This window comes from Canis lupus, chromosome 2, assembly GCF_048164855.1.
Source record: "Canis lupus baileyi chromosome 2, mCanLup2.hap1, whole genome shotgun sequence".
Lineage (NCBI taxonomy): Eukaryota > Metazoa > Chordata > Mammalia > Carnivora > Canidae > Canis > Canis lupus.
The window spans coordinates 6,338,777-6,353,861 of NC_132839.1; the positions used below are offsets into that span (position 1 = coordinate 6,338,777).

At 33.6% G+C, this 15,085-nt stretch overlaps 1 long non-coding RNA gene across 6 annotated transcripts in view; it reads left to right on the forward strand.

The window, feature by feature from the left end:
• The first annotated feature begins 36 nt into the window (after positions 1–36).
• LOC140611750 (uncharacterized) overlaps positions 37–15,085 on the forward strand; it is an 87,881-nt gene continuing 72,832 nt past the window's right edge. Inside the window, exons 1-4 of one of the 6 annotated variants that reach the window (XR_012012907.1) lie at positions 37–177; positions 775–902; positions 1,358–1,446; positions 3,475–3,566. This is a non-coding gene — a long non-coding RNA (uncharacterized lncRNA). The remainder of the gene's footprint in view (positions 178–774; positions 903–1,357; positions 1,447–3,474; positions 3,567–15,085) is intronic. The other 5 variants (XR_012012906.1, XR_012012899.1, XR_012012891.1 and 2 more) reach the window with 5 other exon arrangements.

A 15,085-nucleotide genomic window follows, 5' to 3' on the forward strand; every position in this document is an offset into this window, starting at 1 on the left:
TTATGACCTTGGAGGGAGGAGCCCCTTGGAATTGGTTCAACAGCCCATTGACATCATAGTCAACAGCCTTATAATTCTTTTGCACGTTGTCCATGGCTACAGAGAATAGCCCCATCTCCACGCTTTGCATTAACATTCAAGGCAGGAGGATGTGGCAAGAAAAAGAAGCTGCACCAGGTATGCTTGTCTCTTTGAATCCTAAAGAAGAAGCTTCCTCTCCATCTCTACTTTTTAGCATTATAAAATTATTTTCCCTACTATTTTTCAAAGCAAACACCACCATAGTAGTTCTTGATTCCATCCTCTCCACTATCATTTTTCTCCAACATCATTCCTCTCCTCTTCCTCTGCCACCATTAAGTTTCAAATCTCTATTTCTCTACTCACTCTTCCTCTAAATTTAGCCCAATGCATATAGCTGGGTATCTTTTAATAAAAATACCTTTTCATTGATCTTTCATCCTTCATAACTATAATCACTATTTCTCTGACTCATGCTCCATTCAATTCTCAGCCGACTATGGTCTTTTCCCTCCCTCACCATTTCAAAACACTGTCATTTCAAAGGTTCCTGATGACTTCTATAGTGTCAAGAGCAAGATCTTGTTTTACTGCCTTTCAACTAATTCAAACACGTTAATTAGCATTTTTTTCTTAGAAGTGTATACTTAAAAGTATTTTGAATTCCATATAAATATTGTCTCTCAAGTCTCTGAATGCTTCTGGAACTATTAATTTTTTTTTGGAACTATTAATTGATGGCTTTCTTTGCAGGTCTCTCTCTCTCTCTGGCATATCAGTATGCTCCCAAATTTTAACTTTGGTTTATTGGTATTTATTTCCTCTGAATATCTGCCAAATGTGATATGAACCACTGTCATCATGTCCACAAAATTTAAAAGGTAGGTGATTGAACACTGGCATTTGCATTCTGATATCTTTTGTGATGGCTTTTGTGGCACTTATCTGCATAGCACATTATTTAAATGTGCCACCATCAAATTCATCATGTCCAAGATCAATGTAAGATATTTCCATCCTTTCTCTATATTCCTCTGATCACCCAAAAAAAGAAAACTGGCAAGTATACTGGTTACCTCATTATAGCGCAACCCACAATGCTATTATCAGTATGAATCCTAAATATTTCTTCTCACTTATTAAAAAACTACTACATCTATTTTAAATTCAGGCTTAATTCATATCTTACCTGAATTATTTCAATAACACCCTAATAAGGAAGGCCACGTGGCTTCAATCCATCCCTTATGCGTAGTTACGTTACGCCTAAACAAACCTACCACATCTACAGCTGAAAATCCTTCCATTGTCCTCTATCACTCATATAAGACTTCAGTGCTCCCCATTATTCACAGATAATGTACAGAGGCATTTCATGGCTATGAAGATTATCTTTGCTCTAGTCCTCTGAAACCTGATCCTTAGGTAAGTATAAAGCTTCATCTCCCTTCACTGCTTTTCTCACACCTTATATGTTGGTAAAACCAATGTGTGTGGTGCTCTTGGAACACAGTGCAATGTTGTACAGCTCTCACCTCTCCTCTCACTCCTCTGTCCCCCCACACCATCCCTTCTAGCTCACTGTCTTCATTTAATTATCGCCGATCCTTGAAAATTTAGTTAGGGACTACTTCTTTCAGGTACTTTGTAATTGACTCTTATTTCTCCCCAAATGTTAGTTTTCTCCAGTTTCTGTATCAACCTCCCTCCAGAAATATCAAAGTAATTTCTCCCAAATGCTACAGTCTTTTCACTTCTAGACTTTTGCATAAACTCTTAAGTCTGTTCTTTCCTCTCCTCTCCCTTTACCTCACTCTCTTACCTTCCAACAGCTACCCTCTAGGACATTTCCATCTTTACCATAGCTATCACTTCCTCTCAGAAGTCTTCCTGAGCATCAAAGTCTTGATTTGATCCCTTTAATGTGATAACAAAATTAAACAATATAGTATTTAACATGTGCCAAACATTCTTCTAAGTATTTTGAATACATTAGATTGTTTAATCTTCACTGTAATGCTGTAAATTAAGCATGGCTATTATCCAGATTTTAGAGACAAGGAAAAGGAAGTATTGGGCTATTAATTAATTTGTTCCATGTTGAATATTAGCAAGTGGAAGAGACAGACTTTGCACCTAGGCAAGCTGTCATTGCTCGTGGTGTACTATAATTCTACATGCATTCTTCTATCATACATATTATCTGCTTACTTGCTATTATCATTCACCAGAATATAAACTCTATGAAAACTTATTCATTAGTGAATCCCTACCATCTATCATCTGCCCAACAGCTTTTGAACATATTTGATGCTCAAAAAATTTTTGATAAATGATAGAGACATAACTATGTGTTTCTCTTCTGTGTTCCCACAGCACTGTGGGAATGTCTATGCTTTTGCTGAAACTGTGCCATTATTTACTTATAGCCCTCTTGGCCTTATTGAATTCTAAGCCCCTCTAGGACAGAAAACTTTACTTATCCATCAATATGTCCCAAGTGAAGCACAGGTGTTCAATAAATGTTTGTTGAACAAATCTGTAAATAATACCAGTGGAAGAAATGAATGTAAGTGTTTTTTTTTTTTTGGATAGATTTCAATAATCCCCTTCTATGTGTACATCTATGTGGCTGCAGGAAAATATTTATTATATAGTACTCATGTTAATCACCTGTTTTTGAGACTTCTATTTTATTGTAAATGAGGATGATTCTGAAATAACTCTTTCTCCTCTAGAGTACTAAAATGTTTATGAATCTTTAATTCTCTTCAAGTACTTTATGACTATTCAAAAACACAACAAAATACATTTTAATAATCTTCTAAAAATATCTTCTAAATGTTCAATACTATATTGCCACAAGGAGTTAAAGAAAAGCAGAAGATATATCTCTTGCCCACAAGGACAATGCAATACAGAAGTTAGCTCCAGCATAAATAAATCTCTGCAAACATAAATGATAGAGACATACTTATGCTCCTATTGACATGGCAAGATACACACAGGTGCGGAATATCTGGAAGGGAGCAGACACAGGTGGATCTAGTTTGACAAGTTTTCTAAGAATTGATCAAGTGGAAACTTGAAGGAGGGTTTTATACATTTAAGAAAGGTGTATGACCCAAAAAGGGTAGTAAAAACATACTGTAACAGCTCATGGAGAATAATTTGAAATATTTTCATTTTTTAAAGTATTTATAACAAGTTATAAGGTTGTATATAACAGCTTGACCTCCTACTCAGAGTTGAACTCATAAAAGTCTGCTTTGACAAATAGTCCAGGCATGGGCTTAATTTTTATTTTTTATTGCCCCACTGTGCTTGTATTTCCACATATCCTCAGCAGAATCCCACATATCTTTCTACCTCTGCTCCTTGAGATTTCTTCCCTTTTCTTTTATCCTCTTTCTTATTTTAACACTATTTTTTGGCTTTTTTAATTCCATGGAGAACAACTTCAGGAACTTTCAGCGATCACCTCCTGCATTTCCAGTACCCTATTAGCTCATCTCACTTAAAAACCTTCTCCTTGAAGAAAGAAAGTAGGTCTCAATGCCTTGAATCATAAGTATTTTGACATCTAATATTAAATTAAATAAGTATGGATATTTTATAAATGTGAAATATATATACACTGTATTTTCACATAATTGGACTAATTTTAAGGGCTCATCACATAGCATGTGTTACACACTGGAAAAGAATAAACTGAATGAGAAAAGATGATTAATTTCAAAATATGGTAGATATCTTTAACAGAATTTTCTATTTGAATCTTCTCCGGGGGCCATTATGAACTTGATTTGAATAAACCAAAACTTTCCCTAAAGAAATCTCAATTTCCTACTTTGTTGAGAAGTTTCATTTACATAGTCTTCTCATAAAGCATTATCTTCAACCTGAGTTTGATGGCGAAGTCGCATTGCCTCACATTAACAATATCCTTTTATTGGAACCTTATCTTTAGTGCATGCCTCTACATATAGCAGTCCGTAAGAAATGGAATAAATAAAGTCTATAGACACAGCCTGCAGGTATAAAACAAAGAGGAGAAAAAGCCCCCCTGTTGTGCTTTCACCTGGCCTTTCTTTGCATGCCCTTGGTGTTACAACATCTAATCTGGATTTTATTCCTTCCCTTTGTCAGGAGAGGATCAAATCTGGATTCTTCTCTGGTACACTGCTTATCAGGAAAAGACAGAATTATAAAAAATGATCCAAGCATCGTTCTTCTCCTTTCTGAAACCCCTTGGGTCTATGACATTCCAGCCGCAACCCTAATTCATCATTTGATTTGATTTTCTTATTCTTAACTATCATTTTCTTATTTCTTTATGCAGATTAGGAACAATAGTACATATGTGCAGCTAGCACTGGGAAAGTATTTTTCCATTTATTCCTGGGAGAAAGACATTTTACTGCCCAACCAAAAGGCAAAGTGAAGAATCAGATTTATTTATAGTTATATTGCTACATTAGTTAATATGGGAGTGGGGCGGGGGCGGGGGGAATCCCTGGGTAGCTCAGCGGTTTAGCGCCTGCCCTCAGCCCAGGGCGTGATCCTGAAGTCCTGGGACTGAGTCCCAAACATCAGGCTCCCTGCATGGAGCCTGCTTCTCCCTCTACCTGTGTCTCTGTCTCTCTCTCCCTCTGATGAATAAATAAATAAAATCTTTAAAAAAATATATGGGGGGAAGAAAGGAAGAAATGTTGACCCTTTGTATAAATAATAGGTAATAACATAAAAGCTAACATTTATTGAATGTGCCAAATACTGTTTTAACTAGAGCTTTGTGTTATCTCTTTATATGTGGCAGGTACTCTGAATTGGAGTCCTCATCTATGCTCCCCAGAAACTGAGGCTCTGTAGGTTTCAGGCACTTTCTCAGTAACTCTCAGCTATTGAGCAGGAGAACTAGATTTGAGCTTATGTCCATCTGGCTCCATAATGTGTATTCCTAAACAGCATGCTACATCACCCCATATTTAATACCCCAAGCCTCAAAAGGACTTTACTATTACGCATCGCTTAAATTATGTATTCTACTAAGTTCTCTATAATTACACTTAAAGTGAAATTTAATAACTTTTGAAGCATAATTTAAGGATGAAACACAATAAACGGAATAAGCTGTGTATCTTATTAGGATGTTCAATGTTCAAATGGATTTTTTAATTTGGAAAAAATTTTTATATAATTTTTACTGAAATTTCTTGTAATACATCCCCACCAATCTTAATAGTCTCCTCAGCATTATTCCACTTTGGGTGTCTCCTTGACTCATCTGTAATTATTTTCTATTATTTTAATCTGTGATTTTTGTTCATACACACTCCAACATCTAAAAATATATTTAAATATTTTGGCTTCTTATGATATTCTTCCCAGGGAAGTGTTTATTTTCTTTTTCATATTTTTGAAGGATCTCAAAGGATGAAAGAAATACATATTTGCTCAGCCTAATATCTTGAAATAGAGGTTTTATGTATTTTTTTTATTTTTTTATTTTTTTATGTATTTTTTAAATGACAATTATTAAAAGACTATTACAGGTATATTGAATACTTAGTATTGACACTTAATTCAATACTGAATTAATTCAGTAATTAATTCACTTAATTCTACTCTTTATTTTTGGGTTTCTGTATTTTCTCACTTAAAAAGGAAAATTAAACTTCATTGCATCAACTAAACTAACTTAACTCTTTCCCCCTCTACCTCAGGCCTCTTTGCTGGATTTGATAGCACAGAATATGTTTCACAACCAACAGGGTTGGCAATACAAATATGAGTAAAAATAGGATTAAAAATTATTTTAAGATATTCTTGAAAAGAACAGTGTATGACTATAGGAATTTGTAACATGTGGAGTTAGGTGAAAACTGATTTTTATAGTATGACTGAACAATTCAAATGAGAGCTTTACAAATCCACTGTTAGGGCTAATTTCATGATTAATTAAAAAATATTAGTGGGGGCACTTGGATGGCTCAGTCAGGTAAATGTCCAACTCTTGTTTTTAGCTCAGGTCATTATCTCAGAGTTGTGAGATGGAGACCTAGTCAGGCTCTGCCCTGGGTGGCAAGCCTCCTTAAGATTCTCACTCTCTCTTTCCCTCTCTCTCATTTCTTCTGCCCCTCCCCCAACCCTTCTTTCCTCTAAAAAAGAAAAATAGTGGCAATAATTCTGATATAATTTCAAATAATTGATGGTCAAGTAAATTTATTATCAACTGCTTCTTTTAATCATTACTGTCATATAACTCTGCTTAGTCATTATTTTCTAGTATATTTTCTGAGATTTGAAATATTCCTGTGTCTGAGGATGGCTACGTGAATGCAGAACATGTCTGCGTCTTATGACTAGGTACATCATTTCAATGGTCAGGTTTTTGTTTTTCTTTTTGTGTTTCAGTTTGTTTTTGCTGTGAACCTTTAAAAATTATTTATTTTTATTTAAATTCCAGTTAGCTATCATACAGTGTTCTACTAGTTTTAGGTGTACAATATAGTGATTCAATAGTTCCATACATCACCCAAGGCTCTTCAGGACAAGTTCCCCCCTTTTACCCCCACTACTATTTCATCCATCCCCACCCCCCCCTCGCCCTCTGGTAACCATTAGTTTGTTCTCAATAGTTAAGAGTCTGTTTCTTGGCTTGTCTTTCTTTTTCTCCTTTGTTCATTTGTTTTGTTTCTTAAATTCCACACATGAGTGAAATCATATGGTATCTGTCTTTCTCTGACTGACTTATTTCACTTGACATTATACTTTCTAGCTTCATCCATGTTGTTACTCTATGGTCAGTTTGTATATGAATTAAATCATGGTCCAGGCCCACCGACATACTCTCAGACCTCTGTAGTTACATCACTGCCCTTAGGGGTGCTCCTTTCTTTTGTACCACTCTCAAACAAAAGTGCTATTGTGACTTTTCCTTAATTTTCCTTCATATAAATAAGTTTTATAAGAACTCCTGGAAAAGTTTTAATAAGAACTCCTGGAAAGGATCAAGCAAGCAGATATATCTACAACTGGCTACTGTTTGTAGTCAGAGATGTCTGCAGTTTACAGACAATACCCTATTCTTGTGAGGAGTTTGCCATCCTGATGTAGAAAATTAATTTGTTAAAGATTAATGAACAGTGAAACTCCTTCCCTCCTCAACACCTGCTCCTCTTTACTAGACAAGTGGAAAGGTAGAAATGGGACAGGTATCATTCAAACCAGTCACTATTCACTTGTTTCTAAATTGTAGCTGCTTATGTAACTAATATTGACTGTTTACTTGTTTAATTTTCTCTTGGTATTTGGAGTCTCTGAAGTCTGTATGAGACCTCTGCAGGCCTCTTGCCACATACTATCCTCATCTGAGAGATCCTACTTGGACACAACCTCATTTATTCTCCCTTAGCTCTCCCGCCAGAGCACATGCTTCTGGGATTTCCTTGCCCAACATTATTCTATGGAGCACAGGCAGCAGAGCCCAAGCACAGTTACTTCTCCAGGGGCTCACTTCATCCATATTAAGCCCATATACATCTTTATCCTCTTCTTGACAATGCCATCTCTCTTTGCTCCCATATGAAAGAGGGACAGTTTAGCAAGTGCACAATTTCTGTGGATGTCAAGGAGAGAAGAGAATGGCGTTCTCTTGATTCCCTCCTTCCCATGAGTACCCGTCTCTCTTTTCCCTTGACACTTCTCTTCACAAACACCTCTCTAAGGGACAAGTCCAAAGACCCATTCCTTTTCTTGGTCTGTTGGAGAGTGGCAGTATGTTAATGGCTGCAGGACCAATTTTATATCCTCTAAGCCTTAGTAAAGATGGCTAGGTTCAAATGTTTATGGGTTTCAAGTAGACTTTCTCAGCACATATTATTTTCTGGTTTTAGTACAATCCTGAAAAACTTTAATGTCAGTGGTTGAAATACATCTGATCATTCTCCAAGTATTTAACTGGTTCTCTGATATTCTCCTCAGATTACATTAACTGTCATGTTTCCATCCTGTTTATTTTCAACCTTTAATGGATCAATTTTCTATAGTGTAAGGCCAGTGAGTTTGTATGTTATTCCTACTCAGCCATAATTTCTTGAGATTTTACTATGATGAAATGATTTCTGTTCTTTTTCAAAGGTGCTCTGTTATTGCCTTTCCTAAGGTATTTAGTGTTTAAGAAAAAGAACACTAAGTAAAATATCTTTCTTTTCTCATGCAGCATATATTCCCGACGTAGAGAAATTATGTATTACCTTGAAAATAATGCCTTATGTTTTTTTCTAAAAATACTGATGATTTAGTTTTCTAAATTCTACTTTGATATTGTTTTCACTATGAGATTCACAAATGGAGAACTGCCCAAGTAATCATTTCCAAAGCACTGTAATCTCTAACTTTGAAAAGAGATATGTTCAAATTTTTTATGGCATATTATCTTTTCAGCAAAATATTTTAAGTAAAATGGTGAGAACATAATATAGTCAAAGAAAGCAATTTGTGTGAGAGATCATACATTATCACATGGGAAAACAGTATATGACACACTTTACATACAATATAGGCACGAGATGTTTTGTTAGAGTTGCTGAAGCAAAAGAGTTCTACCTTTGTTTTTACTTGTTTGATCTTACAAGGAATCTGAGTCATTCAACTGAGCTATCAAAGTATGTTCTCTCTCTGAATATTGTAAGGTTTTGTTTTTCCTCACTAATCATTATACTTCCCACTTGCTAGCAGTTCAATCAATACAGTTTCTTCTCTAGATGGATTTTAAAAGGTGAATCTTGATTTCAATAAATGCTTTGTAGAACCAAAGACTTCTAGAGCATGCCTATGCACAGGGCAACTTTACAATTGATCCTCACTCTTGTAAGGCTTAGAAGTTATTGAGAATGCCTTAAAGATAGACAACCCATAATTAAAAGATGCTATTCCAATGACAATAACTATTACTGAGTATTTAAGAAAAGCTCAATTGAGTATCCATTTAGTCATTATGACAGTATGTATATTAGTGGTATAAAACAGGGAAATCATAGATAATTATATTTAATTTTAGCATATTATTTTTCTCTCTTGGACTTGCTATATAGTCAAATATGTAAAAAGTGTGAGAATTTGGAGAATCTGAAAAATCACATTGACTTAGGGGTACTTGGCTATTTGTGTCCTAACTCAGATTCTTTCTGTTATCTTAACCTAAGAAAAACACTATTACATGTGGATTATTGAAAAAAATTAGATTTATTAGATCTTTTAAGGTTAGTGATAATAATAATGTAAGTTGTACATAAATAACCTTTATTTGAATAGTATTTCATATCTATCATTGATTTGATTTCTATATTATTAATATTGACAATAATAGCTACTGTTTCCAAGTATTTACTTGGTTTTAGACAATTTATACAGAAGAATTTAGGAGATTTTCTTTATAGGAAATTTTTAGGAAAAACCCATAATAACCATGAGGCACAGATACTGAGTTCTATACTGTTATTGCACTTTTAGAAAGTCGTACAGCTGAGATTATAAACTACATTTTACTGACTCTGACCAATATACTATATATTTCTTATCCCTGTTTCTGAGAAGAAAGCAAGATCATTATTATCATCCATTCAGTTGGTGAGACTCCATGGTTAGGAAAATCTCACAGGCTTTGGATAAATAATCTTAGTTCAAGCTACACCCCAATATTGCCCTTCTTTAGTTATGCAGATAGTGGATGTGAGGTTAGATCTTACTCAGTCTGAAGACCCGAAATCTTTTACAGCATAAGAAAGGTATATAAATAATAACAGAAGACAAATATATCTATTTGCAAATGTGCAGAATCTCGAAGAGAAGTCAAGTCATATGGTAAGAACTTTATTCATTCACCTCATAATTTGTTAATAAATTGTGATTAACAATATCTTGAATAGTTGCATTTAAATTCATTTTTTCTCATATTTTTAAGGAATACCACCTTAGAACCACAAAAGTTTTTTAACTTTTTAGAAAATCTCTTTATATTATAAACATCAACTACTCATGTAGATGCTTTGAAGAACTTCAGATAACCAAATAAATCCCATTTATTTCCCACTTGTTCTTAATGGCTTATAATATAGTATAATGATATTGTGTCCAGTTTCTCTCTTTTCCACTTCATTATATAACAACTCCATTCTTTTTACACAATAAGAAACATAATTAGACTCTCTGCCTTTTTCCCTTTAGAAGGCTAGAATATAAATATTATCCTCATCATAAAAAGAATTGTCTTTAGAAAAAAATCTTTTACATCTTCAAAAAAAAGTCTATGAAGTTACAACCATTAAAGAGAATTTTCCCTACTTTGGTTCTTGTTAGAAGGATTAAAGACACACCCCTTAGCACAATTTAGTATGCATTCTGCTATTCTGTACTTAAAAACATATATCTTGCTTTCCCCACTGCTCTTTCATATTGTGCAATAAGAAAATATAGCATACTGCATTCAGCATGATGTCAAGAGCCTGAAACCAGGAAGGCAGAGACATGAAGCTATTAAGATATAAAATATGTTAAAAAAAGATATAAAATATGTAATCTTAACAATGTTCTTTACTTTGAATGCATTCTTGTGGGGATTTCCCAACACATCTGCCTTTGCTCATTGAGCTTCACAGGAGTAATAGTGTGGAGCGGAAAGAGTTATGGGCCAAGAGCTTGAAATCTTGGGTCAAGTTCAAGCTTAGCCTTACATTCATTCAAAACTTTTTGATGGGAATAATTGTGCATGGACCTTGTTTTATTCCCATTTTCTCATGTAGAATTTGGCATGGGATAAGGACTAAATAACTATTTGTTGAATGAATAAACACATGAGCTCAGACAAACTATGAATATTCTCTGAGTCACAGATTCCTCACTAGAAAAATAGAAATCATAACATCTGAACTGTGATGGCAATAAGAAAGTATATGTCTGATTTGTGTGTATACATTAAACTATTGTACATGAAAATATTCTGTAATCTGTGTAAGCTAAAAAGTAAATGCAAATGTAAAAAATATTTTATTAATACTAGAATCCTTGTTGAAGACAGAGTGATGGAAATGAGCACTTTATGATACTCACTATGATAAATATCAGAAAACTGTAAATCCAAAGTAAAGTTTATAAATACAAAGTGAGAATGCTACTATGCTTCTAGTTTGTAATAAGCCTTCCTGACTTGAATAGTACACATCTGTTCCCTGAGAGGCAACTTAAATACTATTTAATGCTGTCAATAGGATATTCAAGAGAAGAATTTAATGTTTTGCATGTCAAACAGAGATGTTCCTCTCATAGTGCATTGCCATTAAATACTGGCATCAATCAGAGATTCAGTAAAGAGTTTAACATTTGGAATATTTTTAAAGTTAAAAAACTCACAGTGACTGGTAGAGGCAAGTCAAAGATGAGGCATGGGGCAGTCCATCTGTGGTGCAGGCAATCCATGAGGTACACTGTCTGTAGAGAATTTAAACACAATAATAAAGTTTGACTTGTTTAGTTTGACAACTAAAGTTGTCTGCTTTTTATTAACACCATGCCTTAAGTCAATGATAAAATTTTCCTTCCAGAAAAAATTCTGTGTTGTTCTAAGTTCAAACAATCGCTACAATTACTACTGAGTTTTAATAGTATATATGTAAGATTCAAATTAGCACATTTGTGTTACTTATCCTCTAGTAAACACTGTATTCTACATGGAATTTAATTCTCAGTTTTATAGCTGGACTTAATACATGCATTTGTTTCCAGATGAGTTCATAAAGATTCGGAATCATTTGAGATCTCTCACAGTTCATGTCTCACTTTAAACAACAGAGTAGAAATAAATAATGATAGTCTAGTGATATAAATATAAATATAAATATAAATAAATATAAAATGATAGAACAAAACTTTAGTTGGTCATCTGGGTTTTTATCTGAGTTTAAAATATCCGTTCTTAAGAATTGATCCTGGGACACTTGGGTGGTTAAGCGACAGAATCTTGATTTCAGTGCAGGTCATGATCTCAGGGTCATGGAATCAAGCCTTGTGGGCTCCCCTGAGATTCTGATTAAGGTTTCTTATTCTCTCTCATGTAAATAAAATAATATTTTTTAAAAGAATTGATCCTAAAGAAACAACAATGTACAGTAATATTGCACTTTCTGGAATTTATTGTAAAACAGGATTTTTATCTGTGTATGCCAAATTTTCCTTATATTTTTGATATTTTAAAAATGATATATATCCATTATGTGAAAAAAACATTTTTTGGAATTAAAATTAATGAAAAGTGTTTGTCAATTAACTATGAGCAGAATTAGAATTACAAATCTGGTTATGTTGCCAATTGACCACAAATATTTTAAGATAATCCTGATAAAGGCACTGGAAAATCTGCAGATTAAGACTTGCAAACCGAAAATTTAAAGTGATTACAATTTATTACAGCTGTAGACCAACATATGTGTAAGATACATTCCCATTCTTTAAAAGATACAGTAATAACTAAAAAAAAATACTAACCTACTACATTATTCTCTATTTTGACTATAATATTTCCATATTTGTATTCTTTAATTTTTTTTACAACATCATACACACACACACACAACATTTAGTAAAATAAAACCCTTACTGTCTGTGTTCTCTTTTTTGGCCTTTATTTTTATATATTTCATTTCATGATTATTGTTTGATAATAATCTATTCAGGGTGTCACCTATGCTAGGTATGACACTGGTGATGACTCCTGTCCCACAGATTGTCAGATGAAGAAAAGAATGTTGAAGTTGAGTGTCACTTTACATGGAAGCAATGAGATGTTTTTTAGTGGATATATTCAGTTCTCAATTGAGCTTGATATAGTAGAAAGGGAAAATTTTAAAGTTTTCTCCTGTGTTTGTACATACAAGTGTGTGGAGTAGGGATGACAATGAGATAACTAGAGAGGGGAATGTTCCCCAGATCTTGGTTTGGAATTTCTGCTCATTGAAAGATGTTATTGAGAGCATAAAAAATATAAGCCAGAGTGGAGAAGCGTATTTGTAATACATGTAAACCACAAAGGACTCACATCTAGTATGTATAAGGTATCCTCATAAACCAACAGAAAATAAGAAAACACAAATGAGAAAACATTTGATCAGGATATCCAAATGGCTAACATACACATAAACAAAAGTCCAATGCCATTGATATAAAGGGAATATAAATTAAAACCACAATATGATATCATTACAAGTTCATTACCTTAAATTAAAGGAAAATACAACATATTGACAATATCATTGTTGGCAAAAATGCTGAATAGCTAGAATTAATATAGACATAGTAAGTATATACGAGCATAACTCTTTGGAAAATAATTTGCTGTTATCTATGGAAGTTGATCATATGATCCCTGTGACTCAGCAATTCCCTGTAAGAATGACCTCACTGTTCCATTCATAATAACTGAAAACTATATATAAAGAATGCAGTTATTCATCAACACTAGAATAAATGAATTATCTGTGGTGTATTAATAGAACTGTGTATCATATAGCAAAATTTACATTAAGTTCAAAACTGGGCAAAACTAATATAAAGAATTAGAAATCAGGGATCCCTGGGTGGCGCAGCGGTTTGGCGCCTGCCTTTGGCCCAGGGCGCGATCCTGGAGATCCGGGATCGAATCCCACGTCGGGCTCCCGGTGCATGGAGCCTGCTTCTCTCTCTGCCTCTCTCTCTCGCTCTCTCTCTGTGACTATCATAAATGAATAAAAAATTAAAAAAAAAAAAAGAATTAGAAATCATCACAGTATTTAATTTCGGGTGAAATACTGGTGTCTGGGAGGGATGTCAGGGAGAAATTTTGGTGTGCTAGTAATCGAACTGTTATAGCCATATTATACTTCAAAAAAGTATTTAATTAAGTTATAATATATTGCATTTACTTTAATTTTAATAACATAGCAAATCTAAACAAGAATTCCCCTTGCATAGCAGAGCCACATAGATCATAACTCTAATCTCTAATCACACTAAATATAAATTGACCTTGTAGCAAGCCTTGTTGTAATGCACTGGTATAGACTTTTATATTTTATCAAAAATCTTTTGAATATAAAGGTCATTAATAAGCCATTTAGATAAAATTGGATTTTCAAATTGTTAGTGGAAAAAATCTATTACATTTGTTTCTTATATGGTGATTTAGTATCTCATTCACAACTTAATCATTATCTCACATAGAATTACTAGATTGCCTAGTGGAATTACCAGTTAAAGAGATGTAAAGAATACATGTGCTACATTATTCTTCACATTTCCTTTATGAGTTTTCACAGATGTCTTGAAATATACATTAGGGACAATTGCTTTGCCAGGCACATGATTAATGCTTTTAAATCAAGAGCCTATTGAGGTTATATCATACCTATACTATGTGGATGTTTTCTAATTAGATATACACTATTATTTGTTATAAACCAATTTTGTGGATGTTTTCTAATTAGATATACACTATTATTTGTTATAAATCAATTTTATTTCCTTTAAAGAAAACACAAACAGGCAAATTCTCTAAGTAAAAAAATCCCTAAATTTTCTTCAAGGGCAGAGAATAAGGAAATGGTATTAATGTAGTATAATGGCAAAAAAATATAAATTTCTGCCTTTTTTTTTGATTTACTAGAGTTTTGTAGTGTTTAATATCCATAGAAGTCAATGTTATCATGACTACAAATCTTATGTGAAATTTAATCAAATATGAAATTACTATAAGCTACTGGTGACTTAAGTCATAATCTCCCACATCTATATTGTTTGAATAAACATACTTACAAATTTATCTACATTAAAAAAAATTTTTTATTTTATTTTATTTTTTTTATTGGTGTTCAATTTACTAACATACAGAATAACACCCAGTGCCCGTCACCCATTCACTCCCACCCCCCGCCCTCCTCCCCTTCTACCACCCCTAGTTCGTTTCCCAGAGTTAGCAGTCTTTACGTTCTGTCTCCCTTTCTGATATTTCCCACACATTTCTTCTCCCTTCCCT